This window comes from Sus scrofa, chromosome 10, assembly GCF_054392235.1.
Source record: "Sus scrofa isolate SSC_HxYL_T2T_F1_AM1 chromosome 10, Sscrofa_HxYL_maternal_Yorkshire_Landrace_v2.0, whole genome shotgun sequence".
NCBI classification, from domain to species: Eukaryota; Metazoa; Chordata; class Mammalia; order Artiodactyla; family Suidae; genus Sus; species Sus scrofa.
In genome coordinates, this window is record NC_139392.1 from 6,300,560 (window position 1) to 6,317,136 (window position 16,577).

Here is a 16,577-nt window from a genome sequence, read left to right on the forward strand (position 1 = left end):
TGATGGAGGATAATGTGAGAAAAAGAATATATATATATATATATATATATATATATGTGTGTGTGTGTGTGTGTGTGACTGGGTCACAAAGATGTACAGCAGAGCATTGTAAATCAACTATACTTAAACAATTAAAAAATTTTTCTGGATGCCAAGAAAAATGATACACTCAGCAGTTTAAACTGGCAATTTGGTAATTCTAAGATTGCTTATGCTAGCTAATGCTGTTTGGGTGAAAATGACTTCTTATAAGGAGTATCTCCTGGTAATGATTGAGTCCTGCCTGATGAATTATCCTAAATAAATATAAATGTAACACCCTTGGTTTGTTTAAAGCTCTGCACAAACTCATGGAAGGCTCTTCTGTGACCCACACTGCTTATTATTTATCCCACCTCATAAGATGAAAAAGAAAAAATTATGACCAACAAAAAGATTAAAATCAATCTGTTAGGTTAACAGAGAAAAGACACCATCAAACTCCTGGAAGAGAACATAGGCAAAACACTCTCTGACATCAATGCTGCAAATGTTTTCTCGGGTCACCAAGAAAAAAGAATGTACACATGTATGTGTAACTGGGTCACCATGCTGTACAGTAGAAAATTGACAGAACACTGTAAACCAGCTATAATGAAAGGAGTAAAAAACATTATATAATATATAAAAAAAGAGACTTATCCCTTATTAAAGGTAAATTTCAAATAATAACTGAAAATTAACAACCTTGCTTTCTGCTCTTTCTCTGCATTGGGAAATTTCAGTTGTGTTTCAATTGTGAATTGCATGTTCCTTTTGGAGACAATTGACAGAGCAGGCTTGACAGAGCAGGGTGCCTACAGCCAATAGTTGAAACTCTGCAAGGAACTAAAAAGATGAAGGAGTGACCTGAGCTGTTAATTACTTTCCTGAGGGCAAAGGGCAGAGCTCCGCTTTGATAACAAAAGCTTTTCCCAGACTTTCTAGAACTTAATCCCATTAGATGTGACTTTGCCAAGGCATATATTTTTGGATCTAAGAAGGTACAGACATTCCTTACAGGATTATAGGAGCAGAAAGTAATAGGGCAAGACTGAAAATCATCCGAATAATGACATCTGATTTACATGTTTCACAGTTTCTCCGTAGTTATAGCATTATGAATTTGAAAGTAGCCCTGACCTTGTACACGTAATAGCGTAAGTGACACATTGTTGTTAATTCTGAATTGTGGGGGAAAAAACCTAGTGACATTTTGGGGTGCTGCTTCTGTGACTGGAGTGATACATAAAGGTTAGGCTTTCCCATAATGTAGGGTAAAATACAATTTCCATCCTAATCATTTAAAAATAGGAAAATGCAATTTCTTCAAGTTGAAAGAAAAATTTTTTAAAAATTGAAAAATATTATTGATTGCCTTTTACTGTGTGATTTCTTGATTAGTTTTTGTGACATTTTGTGTCATCGTACTCCATGTGGTCATGTCAAATGTGTGAGACTTTTTCAGCAGAAATAACAGTAACATGATTAACATTAATTAATTAACATTAATTTTGTTGGAGAGAAGGAGATATAGAAGCAAGAACTGCAATGATTGAAATGTAAACAGTGTAGTTTCAAAAAACATTAGAAGTTACATTTGAAAAGAAAGAAAACGCCCAGTTTTTACTAAAATTTTTAAAAAACAGTGAGAATGATATATATTTCATATATTCCATGTTTATAATTTGATGTTATTTTCAAGAAAGGAAAGTTTTGAGCCATGAACAAGATAGAAATGAATATATATACATATGTATATATGTGTGTGTTTATATGTTTACTTTTATTATTATTTCAGTATAAATGAAGAACGAAAATAGTTGCCTGAGGCAGAGTATGAATATTCTAATTTGATTTCCAAAGGTAAATAATTTGTTGTTTAAAAATATATGATACTGTTCCTAGAACTATAGGCTGTTTAGAAAATGAAAAGCAAATGAACAAACCATTATTACAATGGGTTTTCATGATAGCTGTGCTGATAAATTATTCTTTTATTCATAGTAGTGCCCCAGTTTCATTTTATTTCCATATCCTCACCATTCATTTACATTCTTTTGCATTAAGGATGAAATTGAACTACAATGGTCAACAAATATGTATTGCACTTGCTTCCAATCAACCACCTAAATGTATTTCCTCATTTTTTCATGTAATTCTTTTGCTCAAAAACTCTGCTTTAAGCCTTATGACTGTGCATTGCGATACATTATGATTTTTTCCTGATGTTTATGACCCAATATTATTTTTGTGTCATTCCTAGTCATTTGAAATTATTAGCCTAAACATTGAGCAACTTCAGTGAACATGGCACCTTGCTAGGAAACAGAATGAGTCAGTCCTCTGGTTCAGTTAGGTCAATATCTATCCTCAATGTTCCCAAATAATTACATTATATTCTTCATTTCTTTTTTTATTTTTGCCAACAAATATTATGGCAGTTTCCTTCCTCCTTTACATCTGTACAAATCTCAAATTCTTCTGTCACTATGAGGCTTTTCCCAATCTTGAGCCCAAATGCTGTTCCTCATCTTAGCATCACTAATTCATATTATACAGCTTAGCATTTGTTCATAAACTTGTATACAGTTCTTTGTTTCCTGTGCATTTATTGTTACTGGTTCAGTACATCAACCACCTCACACTTCTTATGGAAAATTTTTGATTCAGTAGCAATTTCCAGTTTCCTGTAGCTAAATAACCTATATGTTAGATATGGTTTCTGAGCTTAAGAAGCTTGTAATTTTTATGTATAATGTTTTTTATTTTTTTCACTATAGCTGGTTTACAGTGTTCTGTCAATTTTCTACCGTACAGCATGGTGACCCAGTTACACATACATGTATACGTTCTTTCTTCTTACATTATCATGCTCCATCCTAAGTGACCAGACATAGTTCACAGTGCTGCACAGCAGGATCTCATTGCTAATCCATCCAGAGGCAACAGTCTGCACCTATTAATCTATCTATTAATCCCAAGCTCCCCATCCATCCCACTCCCTCCCCCGCCCCTTGGCAACCACATGTCTTTTCTCCAAGTCCATTATTTTCTTTTCTGTGGAAAGTTTCATTTGTGCCGCATATTAGATTCCAGGTATAAGTTATATCATATGGTATTTGTCTTTCTCTTTCTGACTTACTTCACTTAGTATGAGAGTCTCTAGTTCCATCCATGTTGCTGCAAATGGCATTCTTTTGTTCTTTTTTATGCTGAGTAATATTCCACTGTGTATATATACCCAATCTTCCTAATCCAGTCATCTGTTGATGGACATTTGGGTTGTTTCCGTGTCTTGGCTATTGTGAATAGTGCAAAGAACATGTGGGTACATGTGTCTTTTTCAAGGAAAGTTTTGTCCAGATATATGCCCAAGAGTGGGATTGCTGGGTAATGTGGTAGTTGTATGTATAGTTTCCTAAGGCACCTCCATACTGTTCTCCATAGTAGTTGTACCAGCTTACATTCCCACCAACAGTGCAGGAGGGTTCTCTTTTCTCCACACCCCCTTCGGCACTTGTTATTTGTGGACTTATTAATGATGGCCATTCTGACTGGTGTGAGGTGGTATCTTGCGGTAGTTTTGATTTGCGTTTCTCTAATATTCAGGGATATTGAGCATTTTTTCATGTGCTTGTTGGCCATCTGTGTATCTTCCTTGGAGAAATGTCTATTCAGGTCTCTTGCCCATTTTTCAGTTGGGTGGTTGGCATTTTTGCTGTTGAGTTGTATAAGTTGTTTGTATATTTTAGAGATTAAGCCCTTGTCAGTTGCATCATTTGAAACTATTTTCTCCCATTCTGTAAGTTGTCTTTTTGTTTTCTTTTTGGTTTCTTTTGCTGTGTAAAAGCTTGTCAGTTTGATTAGGTCCCATTGGTTTATTTTTGCTTTTATTTCTGTTGCTTTGGGAGACTGACCTTTCTTAAATTATATGTTATTGATGTGTTGAACTGTAATTTTTGTTTTTTAGCATTGGGTAAAAAATCAGATTCATTATAATTTTAAAGACCTTACAACATAATTCTGTATTCACAAATCTTTTCTCTTATAGCTCTTACATGAAATCACTTAAGATGTGGAAACAACCAGTGATTGATTCAGTAGCTAAAATTCAACAATTTTGCTTTAGTAGTGTCTTATAATACAAATTAAGCCATAGAAAATAAACTCCTTCCTAAAGGCACGTTGTTATCTTGATGCTTGCTGTTAAATCTGGTATTGTATTTGTGTAACATGGGTTATTATTTTGACATTTGGAATGAGAAAACTGATGCAGAAAGCTGTTATATATTTTGGCTTAAGACCCAGTGATCCGACAACAATCTATTATTGATTTGTTTTATATGCTCAGACCTTTTTTGCAGTTTCAGTTATTAAAATAGTAAAACATTTCTAAAACATCACCATTTTTAGTGACAGCTAGCCAAGTTGGTACAATAGAAAAATAACATGTGCTCATAAAACCAAAATTAAATATAGTTTAATATTCGTATATGTACAAAACAGCATATAAATGTTTAGTTATCAAAATTATGCACTTCACAGAAAGTTTCCAGGCCAGGGGTCACATCAGAGCCACAGCTGCTGGCCCATACCACAGCAACAGAAATGCAGGATCCAAGCTGTGTCACAACAGCTCACAGCCGTGCTGGATACTTAACCCATTGAGCAAGGTGAGGGATCAAACCTGCATCCTCATGGACACCAGTCATGTTTTTACCACTGAGCCACAACACAGACTCCTCATTTTACAATCTTATGAGCAATGTATGAATGATCCAGTTTCTCTGCATCCTTGCCTGTGTTTGGTGTTAGTACTGTTTTTTACTTTTAGTCATTCTGATAGGTTTGCTCTCTTATTGTGGATATAATTTCCACTTTCCTGATGACCAATGATATTTAACATCTTTTTTTGTGAGCTTATTTGCCAGTCATATATCCTCTTTGTTGAAACTGAATTGTCTTTTCTAGGTGTTGAGGCTTAAGAGTTCTTTTAGAATTATAAGCACAGGTTCTTTCTCAGATACATGGTTTGCAAATATTTTCCTATTATGTTGTTTTTCTTTTAATATCATAGGATCCCTCACAAAACAAAAATTTTGAATTTTGTTGAGATCCAACTTATCAAATTTTTCTTTTCTTGATCATGCTTTTGGTGTGAGTCCAGGCAGTTTTTTGCCTAATTCTCAATGCCAAAGATGTTCGCCTATTTTTTCCCAAAAATGTTATAGTTTTGTGTTTCACAGTAATTTCATCATTCATTTTGAGTTGATTTTTGTATAAGGTGTGAAATTTAGGCCAAGAGTCTTCCTCCCCCCAGTGGATGTCCAGTCGTTCTAGCACCATTTATTAAAAAGGTTATTGTTACTCCAATGACTGTATATTTGTCACAAATCACTTGAGCATATTTGCATCAGCCTGTTTCTGGGTTCTATATTATTTTACACATATATACATACATATATATATATATATATCTGTTGCTCTGTCAATACTATGTTGTTTTGATTACTATATAAATATATAAGCCTTAATAACTGTGAAAGTGATTCATCTCATTTTATTCTTTTTCAAGATTGTTCTAGTTATGCTATAGCCTATGATAGTCTGTATAAATATTAGAATATGCATGTCCATATTCAAAAAACCTTGCTGGAATTTTGCAAAGAATTACGTTGAATATAAAGATAAATATATGGAGATAATATCTTTAATATGTTGTCTGTAAATCCATGAACACAGATTTATTTTGTAATTATTGGTATACAGATACTATACTCATTTTAAGTGTATACCTAAGAATTTTCTTTGGAACAATATTTTTTGAAACTTGGTTTTCTGTATGTTCACTGTTAGTATATAGATTAGATGTGCAATAAACTTTTTGCCTTGATCTCATAACTTGCAACATTACTGAATTCAGTATTTAGTTCTAAGAGCTTTTTTGTAGATATTTATGATTTTCTACATAAACCATCATGTCACTTACAAAGAAGGACCGTTTTCTTTCTTTCTCTCTGATCTATGGGTTTCATTTGTTTTTGTTGCCTTATTGCAGTGAATAGAACTTACAGTAATGTGTTGAGTAATAGTGGTGGAAGGAGAAAGCATAGTGTCTTTTACCATCACGGATAATGTTAGTTGTAGGTTTATTTCCCACTATTTCTATTCTGCTGAGGGTTTTAATCATGAATGGTGTTAGCTTGTTTGTCAAATACTTCACCTCAATTGACATGATCCAGTGATTTTTCTCTTTCAGCCTGTTGATGTGATGGCTATGATAGGTAAAATAATGCCCCCCTCCTCCATGTCCTAATCCATGGAGTCCGTGACATATTGTTACATGACCAAAGGTGACTAAGTTTGCAGGTGGAATTAAAGTGGATAGTTGGTTGATCTTAGTGAGATTATATTGGATTATGGATGTTGGATCAGTACAATCACAGGGTTCTTTAGATGTGAAAGAGGGACACAGGAGGAGAGTCAGACGATGCAGGAATGATTCAGACGTCCATTGATGGCTTCGAAGATGGAGGAAAGAAGCCATGAGTCAGGGAAGGTGGGGAAATTCTATAAGCGGGAAATGGCAAGGAAACAGATTCTTTCCTGGAACTTCTGGAAACAAGTGCTGCCCTGCTGAAACTGAATTTTAACCTCATAAGACCCGTGTCAAACTTCTGACCTGCGGCACCGTACAGTAATGAATTTGTTCATTTTGTTTAATTTTTTGTCTTGGCATTAAATTTTAGTATTTTGCCACAGCATAAAGAAAATAAATACATTGGATTAAATTGATTGGTTTTCTAATGTTGAGCCAGCCCTGCATATTTTAAATATATCCTTGTTGGTCATATAATTATTATCTCCAATGCTGGACTTTGGTTTGCTAAAATTATACCATGATTTTTGTGTGTGCATGCATAAGTTCATGATAGATATTATTCTGTAATTTTCTCTTTTCGTACTGTTTTTGTCTATCAGAGAAATACTGTTCTCGTAAAATAAGTTTGGATCTCTTTCCTGACTTTTAGAGATTTCATGTGGCCTTTCTCTTACTGATTTCTACTTACAATCATAATGTGGTCAGAGAACTGTGTGTTATTCCAGTTCTTTTTCATGTGTTGAGGTTTGTGCTGTGGCCCAGGATGTAGTCCATTTTAGTGGATAATCCATGAGCATTTAGAACAATCTTATTCTGCTCTTTGCGTGGATTGTTCTACAAATGTCAGGTTGATCCTGTTAGCTGATTATATTATTCTTGTCTATATTCTGCTGATTCTCCCTGAAATAGTTACACCCTTTGACATAAGTCTTAGCAGTATTTTCTTGGATCTGTCTCCCCAGGCAAGGGAAATAAAAAGTACAATCAAATGGTACCTAATTTAAAAAAAAAAAAAGATTTTTCACAGCAAAGGAGACCATTGACAAAATGAAATGACAACTTACTAAATAGGAGAAAATATTTGCAAGTGATTTGAGTGACAAGGGGTTTAATGTCCAAAATATATAAACAATTCAGACAACTTCCTATCCAAAAAATCCAAACGACCTGATTAAAATACGAACAGAGGACTTGAATAGACAGTTTTCCAAAGAAGACATACAGATGGCCAAAAGGCACATGAAAAGATGCTCAACATTGCTAATCAGAGAAATGTAAATCAAAAACCACAATGATATATCACCTGACACCTGTCAGAATAGCTGTCATCCAAAAGACCACAGATAACAAATGTTGGAGAGGATGTGCAGAAAAGGAAACCCTTGTACAATGTTGGTGAGAATATAAACTGCTGCAGCCACTATGGAAAACTGTATTAAGAAAGTAAAAATAGAACTACCATATGTCCCAGCCATTCCACTCTTGGGTATATATCTAAAGAAAATGAAAACACTAATTCAAAAGATATATGCATCTGAATGTTCATAGCAGCACTATTTATAATAGCCAAGATATGGCAGTAACTTAAGTGTCTATCAGATGAATGGATAAAGAAGATGTGAGATACAAACATAGGCACACACAGTGGAAATTACTCAGCCATAAAGGAATACATTTTGTCATTTGCAACAATATGAATGGACCTGGAGGATTTTATGCTTAGTGAAGTAAGTCAGAAAGAAAAAGAAAAATACTGTATGCTATCACTTATATGTGGAATTCAAAAAGTAAAATGAAGGAATGAATTCAACATAACAGAAGCAGACTCATAGTTACAGAGAACAAACTAGTGGACCAGAGGAGGAGGGGTGGAAGGAGGAGCCAGAAAGGGGAATGGGATTAAGATGTATGAACTACTAGGTATCAAATAAATAATATCTAAGGCTGTATTGTATATCACGGGGAATAGAACCAAGATTTTATAGTAGCTTTAATGGTGAGTAATCCAAACATATCTCAAATTAATATAACATTATAAGTCAGCTCTTCAGTGAAAAAAGTTTCAAAGCATAGAGAAAAATAAACATAAAACTGTCATAATTTTTATAGCAGTATTCTCCTTGTGTAGTTATGTATTCATATATTAATTTTTATTAAATATAGCATATTAAATAAAATATTTAGTATATGAATATTATGTTATTACAATTAATGAAAATCAGTGTCAATTTCTGTAAAAGATGGAGAGATTATAACACCTTTACTACAAAAGGAGTCTCTCCCTTTTTCCTTTCTCACTTCTCCCCAACTTTCTCACATCTTTTTTTTGGGGGGGAGGGGGAGGCAGATTGATGAGTTTAGATTGAGGGACACAGCAGAAGTAGTGCAATCCCATTCTTCTTCCTTTCTGAACAGAGAAAGCATATTTCTTCTTTGCTACCTTTATGCTATAGATTCACGTGGGCACAAACTTATCTGGAGGGAGATCCCGTGGTGTTTGCAGTGATAGGTTGGAATCAGATGGGTATTAGGATCTGGATTCATTGGCTAAAATCCTCGAGAAAGAAACTAGGAGCAGAATAACTCATATAAGAATGATACGGATAAGTGGTTCGGGAATAAAAACAATAAATTTAGTAACAGTCATGCTGAATGTAGGTTACCTGTAAAAGACTCAGGTGGACTCCGCAGGATGCTGTTTTAGGTCTAAATAAATGTTGAATTTGTCAAATCAGGTAAGATCGCTCAATTAGAGTAGGTGGGATATTGCAGAAAAAATGTCGAGGCATTATCCCAGGTGTTACTAGAGGACAAGCAGCTAGTTATAGGTAGTCAGGGAAACATATTTAAAAACAAGGTTGCACACAGAGGGCATTAGTCGTGAAATTTTCTAGTCATGAAATTTAGTAAAACACTGGCCACATGGGCTCCAGCAGTGAACCGTGGGCCCAGAGGCCTTTAAACTCTAGGTCGATGTATTTTGACCTTAAACTTCAGAAGACAACTTAACTTGATATGCAGAAATTTCTAAGGTGAGAAAAGATCTTCATATGCATTTGTATATGTGTAGATTATTTTCTAAGATAAATCTGCATTCAGATTCTTTAGAGTACAGCTGTGATGAGAAAGCTAATGTGTGATGTTCTCACTTTCAGCTGTTAGTAACAGTTGACAGGCACCAAATCAGCTGCCTCCAAATCTGTTCTTTTTGTACGTTATTTTGAGGTATATTCAAAGCCAAGTAGGAGAATTTCTTGATGCTTGTGTTTTTAATACAGGATTTCGGTGTCACTCCCCACAGCTCTTGTCTCAGAAGGCTCTGGCCAGGACCTTAGACTCCTGGCTGCAAATTGAGTTTCTGCAATGGGAACATGATGAAAACATCAAAATTCATAGGATTTCTTAATTTAAAGGTAATATGCAATAAAAAAAGTGTCTTGGCCAGAGAAACATGATAAAGTGACTTTTGAATTAATTTTAGAAGATGCTGCTTATACTAAAGTACATTGGAAGGAAACCAAGTTAATCAGTAGACAGACCTCAACTATCTTGAAAGTTTTTAAACACCACAGGAAAACTGTGTATCAGGGTATAGGCTGTTACTAAAAAAAAAAAAAAAAACCCACCAAACTAGAAAAAATCAGATATAACTGATAAACATGCTACTGCAGGCTTCCGCAAGCTGAGAAAAGAGGTAATAGAAGTCCTTGGCAAAAGAAAGAGTCCCTGCTAGATTTTAGAACCCTAACTTCAAAATCTGTTATTACTGTCAATTTAGAAATTGGCTAAAGTTGATTTTTCCAGATAAAACAAAGTTGGTAATTGCTTGCAGTCTCATTTCACAGGCTTACTAAATTTTACAGCCATATGCATATCATTAAATGCACTGTTCAATAATACATTGAGATGTCAGCCTTAAGAACCCAAAATGTCGATGTTTGTTGTATGTTTTAGACTATTCCAGAGGGAAAAAAACAGAAATAATGAGTTTTTGGAATTATTTGGAATTATTAATATGGAATTATTTGGGACTATCACTGTTTTAGATTTCTTTATTTTGAATTTCTTTGAATTTGGAATGCCTTTTTTTTTTTTTTTAAGGGCCACGCCCATGGCATATGGAAGTTCCCAGGCTAGGGGTCGAATTGGAGCTGTAGCCACCAGCCTACACCACAGCCACAGCAATGCCAGAATTGAGTCACATCCATGTTGGATGGCGCAGATGGTGGCAATGCAGGATTCTTAACCCATTGAGTGTGGCCAGGGATCGAACCTGTGTCCTCATGGGTACCAGTCAGGTTTGTTACCACTGAGCCATAACAGGAACTCCAGAGTTTGGAAGGTCTTAGGTACATTTTCTTGTAGCTATAAAATTCACAACAGTTTTCTTCAAAGCCAGCAAAGGAGAAAAACAAAGTATATGTAATCACGTATGTATGATCTCATCTGTCCCATCATCTTTACATAATTATATTGGTTAAAAGAAAGTCATAAGTGCCCTTCGCAATGAGAGAGGATGACACGGTCAGTGAACTCCAGGCCGTGGGGACATGTGTGCCACTTTAATGTCTCCCCATTGCATGTACTATACTTTTCTAGGGCATACTTGCCTCATCCGTATTATCCAACTTAGATGTCATTTGATCTGGTATCAAAAACACCTGCCAAATTTTGTGTACTTCCTCTTTATAGAAGCTTGTATCTTCACGAGTTATCTTATCCAAAGACAACGTTGATTTCATGCAAAAATATTGCTTAAATAGAAAAAAGTGTAGAATCTTAATGAGGTAACGTTTAATCCTATGTGAATATGTGGAAAAATGTGAAACATTTGATTCCATTTTAATTGTCACCTTATATCTATGTATATAAACGTACATATACTTACAGCATGTAGAGTTTGTTTCCTGAAGTATATCATTATTTGTTACTGTCTCGTGAAATTTGTTTACTCTTTTTAGACCTCTGATATTTAAAGCCCCGAGTAATACAGCTCTCTAGTATGAATAAAACTAAGTATGGATTAAAATTCTTACTGAAATATTTTTAAGGCTAAGATGATTTTAAGGATATTATTAAATTTAGGAAAAGCACATAGGATAGAGTTGTTATAATTGTGAGATAAGAGTTACTTAGTCTTTCTTTGATTACTAAGGGAAACCATACTTATGTATTTAAATGTATTTCAGCCTGATTTTTCTTTGATATTGGGCTATAGTTTGTAGCATTTATATGATTAGCACCATTAAAAGTTTAGGCAATTTTGTGAAAGAAATGTTGAATCAGATGTAGACATGAAAAATTATATTACAGCCAATGATACAAAGAAGAAATGAAAGAGTCCAAAATGTTTTCTTTATATGCCTGTCTAGTCAATTTTCAAATTAGTTAATGTTCAAACTAAATATAGCTGAAACATTTAATTGCTTCATGAATCAGCATATTACTTGTATTAAAATTTAAAAATTGCTTAGGAGTTTCGTCATGGCACAGCAGAAACAAATCCAACTAGGACTCCACGGTTCGATTCCTGGCCTCACACGGTGCATTAAGGATCTGGCATTGTCATGAGCTGTGGTGTAGGTCACAGACACGGCTCGATGTGGCATTGCTGTGGCTGTAGTGTAGGCCTGCTGCTGTAGCTCCGATTAGACCCCTAGTCTGGGAACCTCCATATGCTGTGGGTGTGGCCCTAAAAAGCACACACACAGAAATTGCTAAGTTAATGTGTTACTGAAAGCTCAATTAACATAACTTGAGAAAAAGTATAAATAGTATAGACAATAACCATACAATAAAGAAAAAAAATCTCTCAATGATGTATCTACTTAAGTAGCAGTTAACACTTATTTTCTTTCCTTAGCTTCTATATGGATATCAAAATACCATAGGAAATAAAGTAGATAGAATCCAAAGATATCACCTGCTACCAGGATAACTGTACTGTGAATGGTTGCTATGGAGACGATGGGACCTCATCGGTGCTAAGTACCTTTAGCTTTAACAAAATGAAGTGAAAAAATGAGGAACAACCCTGTAGTCACAATCATTATAAAACATATGTTTTCACCACCAGGGAAATTAGTATTGAAACATTCTATTAGGAATAAATAAATATAAATTAAAAAATCACTGTGCTTTAAGTGAATGAAAAGACAAGCCACAAATTGGTTGAAAATTCTTACAAAACAAATACTTGATAAAAGACTGTTTTCCCAAACACTAAGTCATAAAAAAAAATTTGTTGTGGAGTTCCCGTCGTGGCGCAGTGGTTAACGAATCCGACTAGGAACCATGAGGTTGCGGGTTGGGTCCCTGCCCTTGCTCAGTGGGTTAAGGATCCGGCGTTGCCGTGAGCTGTGGTGTAGGTTGCAGACGCGGCTCGGATCCCGCGTTGCTGTGGCTCTGGCGTAGGCTGGCAGCTACAGCTCCGATTGGACCCCTAGCCTGGGAACCTCCATATGCCATGGGAGTGGTCCAAAGAAATAGCAAAAAGACAAAAAAAAAAAAAAAAAAAAAAATTGGTGTTATCTGTAGGGATTATGGTCTTGAGTAAAAGCGTCTCTAAAACCACAGAATAAACTGATTTGAGTAGAGAGATATAGACCCCTCCAATGAAAACCAAAAATTAAGTATATTTGTAAAACAAACAAAACCCACCAAGATGAATTTGCAAAAGCAAACTTATGGCCAATGAAACAGTCTATTCTGATGAAAAATAATATTCTCAAGAAAAAAGTGTATTTTTACTCTTGATGAAATTGATAGGATACATTTAAAAAAAACCCCTGGAACTCCCACCGTGGTCAAAAAGGATTGGTGTCATCTCTGCAGCTCTGGGATGCAGGTTTCATTCCCCAGCCAGCACACCATGGGTTAAGGTTCCAGCATTGACACAACTGTGGCATAAGTCTGATATCTGGCCCTGGAACTCAGTATGCCCCACAGAGTGGGACAAAAAAGAAAATAAATCAATAAATAATCCTAAATATGGTGATGAAAATACTAAAAAATACAAAATGCAATAGGCCTTTGTTCATAAACTTCAATGATTGTGTTAAGATATATTGGCTTCAAATCTTTTAATTGCTAGATATCTTCAAGATGTAGTTCAATGTAATTCAAACTAAGTGGACAATTTAATAAAAAATTTGCATATTTTAGTCATTTTCAGTAGACTAAATCATTTTGGGTAAATCATATCAGAACTATGTATGTGTAAGTGTCTCAGCAATATAAAATCATTAACTCACCTTTCAACTGAAGGATTCTAATAGTCACATAACATCTCAAACAATGTTTTTAACAGTATGCTTCTGCTCCTAATTAAACCAAACCAGTTTTTTTTTTAATCAATTAGATGTTTTCAACCTGACCTAAGCAGTTCTTAAATCTGAAGCTGCAATTCATCATAGAACCTTGGACAACTATTTTAAAGGTAAGAAAAAAAATCCCTTGGAATTTAATAATTTGCATTTGAAAACTAGTAAAATGGTGTTTCTCCATGAAACCTTATTAAATCAAGAAATCTTATATGGAGAATGGAGCTCTAGCTGGGAAAATAGCCCTTTTAAACTCAGAGGAAATAAGTACCTATGGTGATAAAAATGTTTCTCTAATAATGATACAGTGTGTCAAACAAGACAACTAGTTCAGTAGTAGTCTTGTTTGAACAAATGATTACATTGCCTCTACATCTGTGATCAAGATCCAGTTGCGTGTCAGATAAAATATGTTACAGTGAAAATATTCAAGTAAACTTTCAGTGTTCTAAATCAAAGGAGGAATGAAAGCTTTATGTTATAATGACAAGGGGACATGAACTCCTTTGCCAAGTACCCATGGTTTGTCATCAATACCTGAATAGCTGAGGTCCAGAATCCTTTAAGATTTTCTCTAAGAAAAGTGTACTCAAGAGAAAATCAGTATTACATATACAATGGATAAACACTAAGGTCTTACTGTATTCCATGTTCTGAGATAAACCATAGTGGAAAATAATATAAAAAATAAATGTTTTATGTGTATAACTTAATCACGTTGTTGTATAGCAGAAGTTAACACAACATTGTAAATTAAACTTCCATTTAAAAAAAGAGAAAATTAATTTTATCTACGTCATATACCATGTTATCTTGATTTTTCTTTTTTTTGTCTTTTTTTTACTTTTAGGGCCATACTGGTGGCATATGGAGGTTCCCAGGAGAGGACTCGAATCGGAGTTACAGCTGCTGGTCTACACCACAGCCATAACAATGCAGGATCTAAGCCACATCTGTGACCTACACCACAGGTCAGGAGACAACGCCAGATCCTTAACCCACTGAGCAAGGCCACGGACCAAACCCGCATCCTCATGGATGTTAGTCGGGTTCGTTAACCACTGAGCCACAACGGGAACTCCAGATGTTATCTTCATTTTGTTTCATTTCTCCAGTTCTTTTAAAGTCCTATTAGTATTATTCATGCTTTTAAATCTTATGCTGACCATTTAAATGTTGTTTACATTGGAATGAAGGTTTTTCTAATATTACTTAAAGGTGACTAAAAGTTTACTGTATTTAAATTATAATTTTAAGTAATGTTAATGACTGCTCATTATTATTAAGTACTCATTATGAATAATGAGTATATGCATCACTGTTTTATTGTTTTGAATTTCCTCAAAATGATTTAATAATTTCTCAAAACATTTTAATAATCTTATAATCATTAAAACTAAATAATATGCATTGAAATATAAGGTATGCTCAAATTTCTTAAACAGTTGCTACTGAATTCAGTACACTTAGAGTTGCCTATGCTTGTTAGTGAAAATCATCAGTGATGTTTTAGTGGATGGTGAAGACTTTTATTAATGTATATTGTACTTCAATATTTCCTTACAAGTTACTACCAATTTATTACATGTCTGATCAAAGATAAAATGCAGCATTCATGCAAATTGATTTATCAAAAATTGAGACAAAAGATTTTATTTTATCACATCAGTGGACAGATCCTCTAGACAGAAAATCAATAAGGCAATAGAGCTCCTAAAGGACATAATAGAAAAGTTAAGACTTGATTGACATTTTCAGGTCATTTTCAAGAAATTACATCCAAAAAAATCAGAATATACATTCTTCTCAAGTGCACATGGAACATTCTCAAGAATTGATCACATACTGGGGCACAAAGCTAACCTCAACAAATTTAAGAGTATAGAAATTATTTGAAGTATCTTCTTTGGCCACAATGGCATGAAACTACAGATCAACCACAGGAAAAGAAGTAAGGAAAAAACCTACTACATGGAGACTAAACAACATGCTACTAAAAAACCAATGGGTCAATGAAGAAATCAAGAAGGAAATTAAAAAATACCTTGAGACAAATAATAATGAAGACACAACCACTCAAAATCTATGGGGTGTCACAAAGGCAGTGCTCAGAGGGAAGTTCATAGCAATACAGGCCTTCCTCAGAAAAGAAGAAAAATCTCAAATTGGCAACTTAACCCAACACCTAAATGAATTAGGAAAAGAAGAACAAATAAAACCTAAAGTCAGCAGAAGCAAGGAAATCATGAAGATCAAAGAGGAAATCAATAAAATAGAGATACAAAAAATAATTGAAGAAATCAATAAAACCAAGAGCTTGTTCTTTGAAAAGGTAAACAAAATTGACAAACCTTTGGCTAGACTCACCAAGAAGAAGAGAGAAAAAACCCAAATAAATAAAATCAGAAATGAAAAAGGAGAAGTCACAATGGACACTACAGAAATACAAAAAACCATAAAGGATACCATGAACAATTGTATGCCAACAAATTTGACAATCTGGAAGAAATGGACAACTTTCTAGAGACTTACAGCCTGCCAAAAGTGAATCAAGAAGAAATAGATCAACTGAACAGACCAATCACTAGAAATGAAATTGAATATGTCATAAAACACTCCCTACAAGTAAAAGTCCAGGACCAGATGGCTTCACAGTTGAATTCCACCAAACATAAAAAGAGGAACTTATACCCATCTGCCTTAAACTTTTTCAAAACGTTGAAGAAGAAGGAACACTCCCCAAGACATTCTATGACGCCACCATCACCAAAATTCCAAAACCAGACAAAGATACCACCAGAAAAGAAAACTATCGACCAATATCTTTGATGAATTTAGATGCAAAAATTCTC

General features: G+C 34.5%; 1 long non-coding RNA gene across 1 annotated transcript in view; it reads left to right on the forward strand.

Moving 5' to 3' along the window:
• Positions 1 to 16,577, forward strand: part of LOC102167499 (uncharacterized) — a 320,434-nt gene that overhangs the window by 275,149 nt on the left and 28,708 nt on the right. Inside the window, exons 10-11 of the long non-coding RNA XR_014817274.1 lie at positions 9,682 to 9,816; positions 13,764 to 13,841. This is a non-coding gene — a long non-coding RNA (uncharacterized LOC102167499). The remainder of the gene's footprint in view (positions 1 to 9,681; positions 9,817 to 13,763; positions 13,842 to 16,577) is intronic.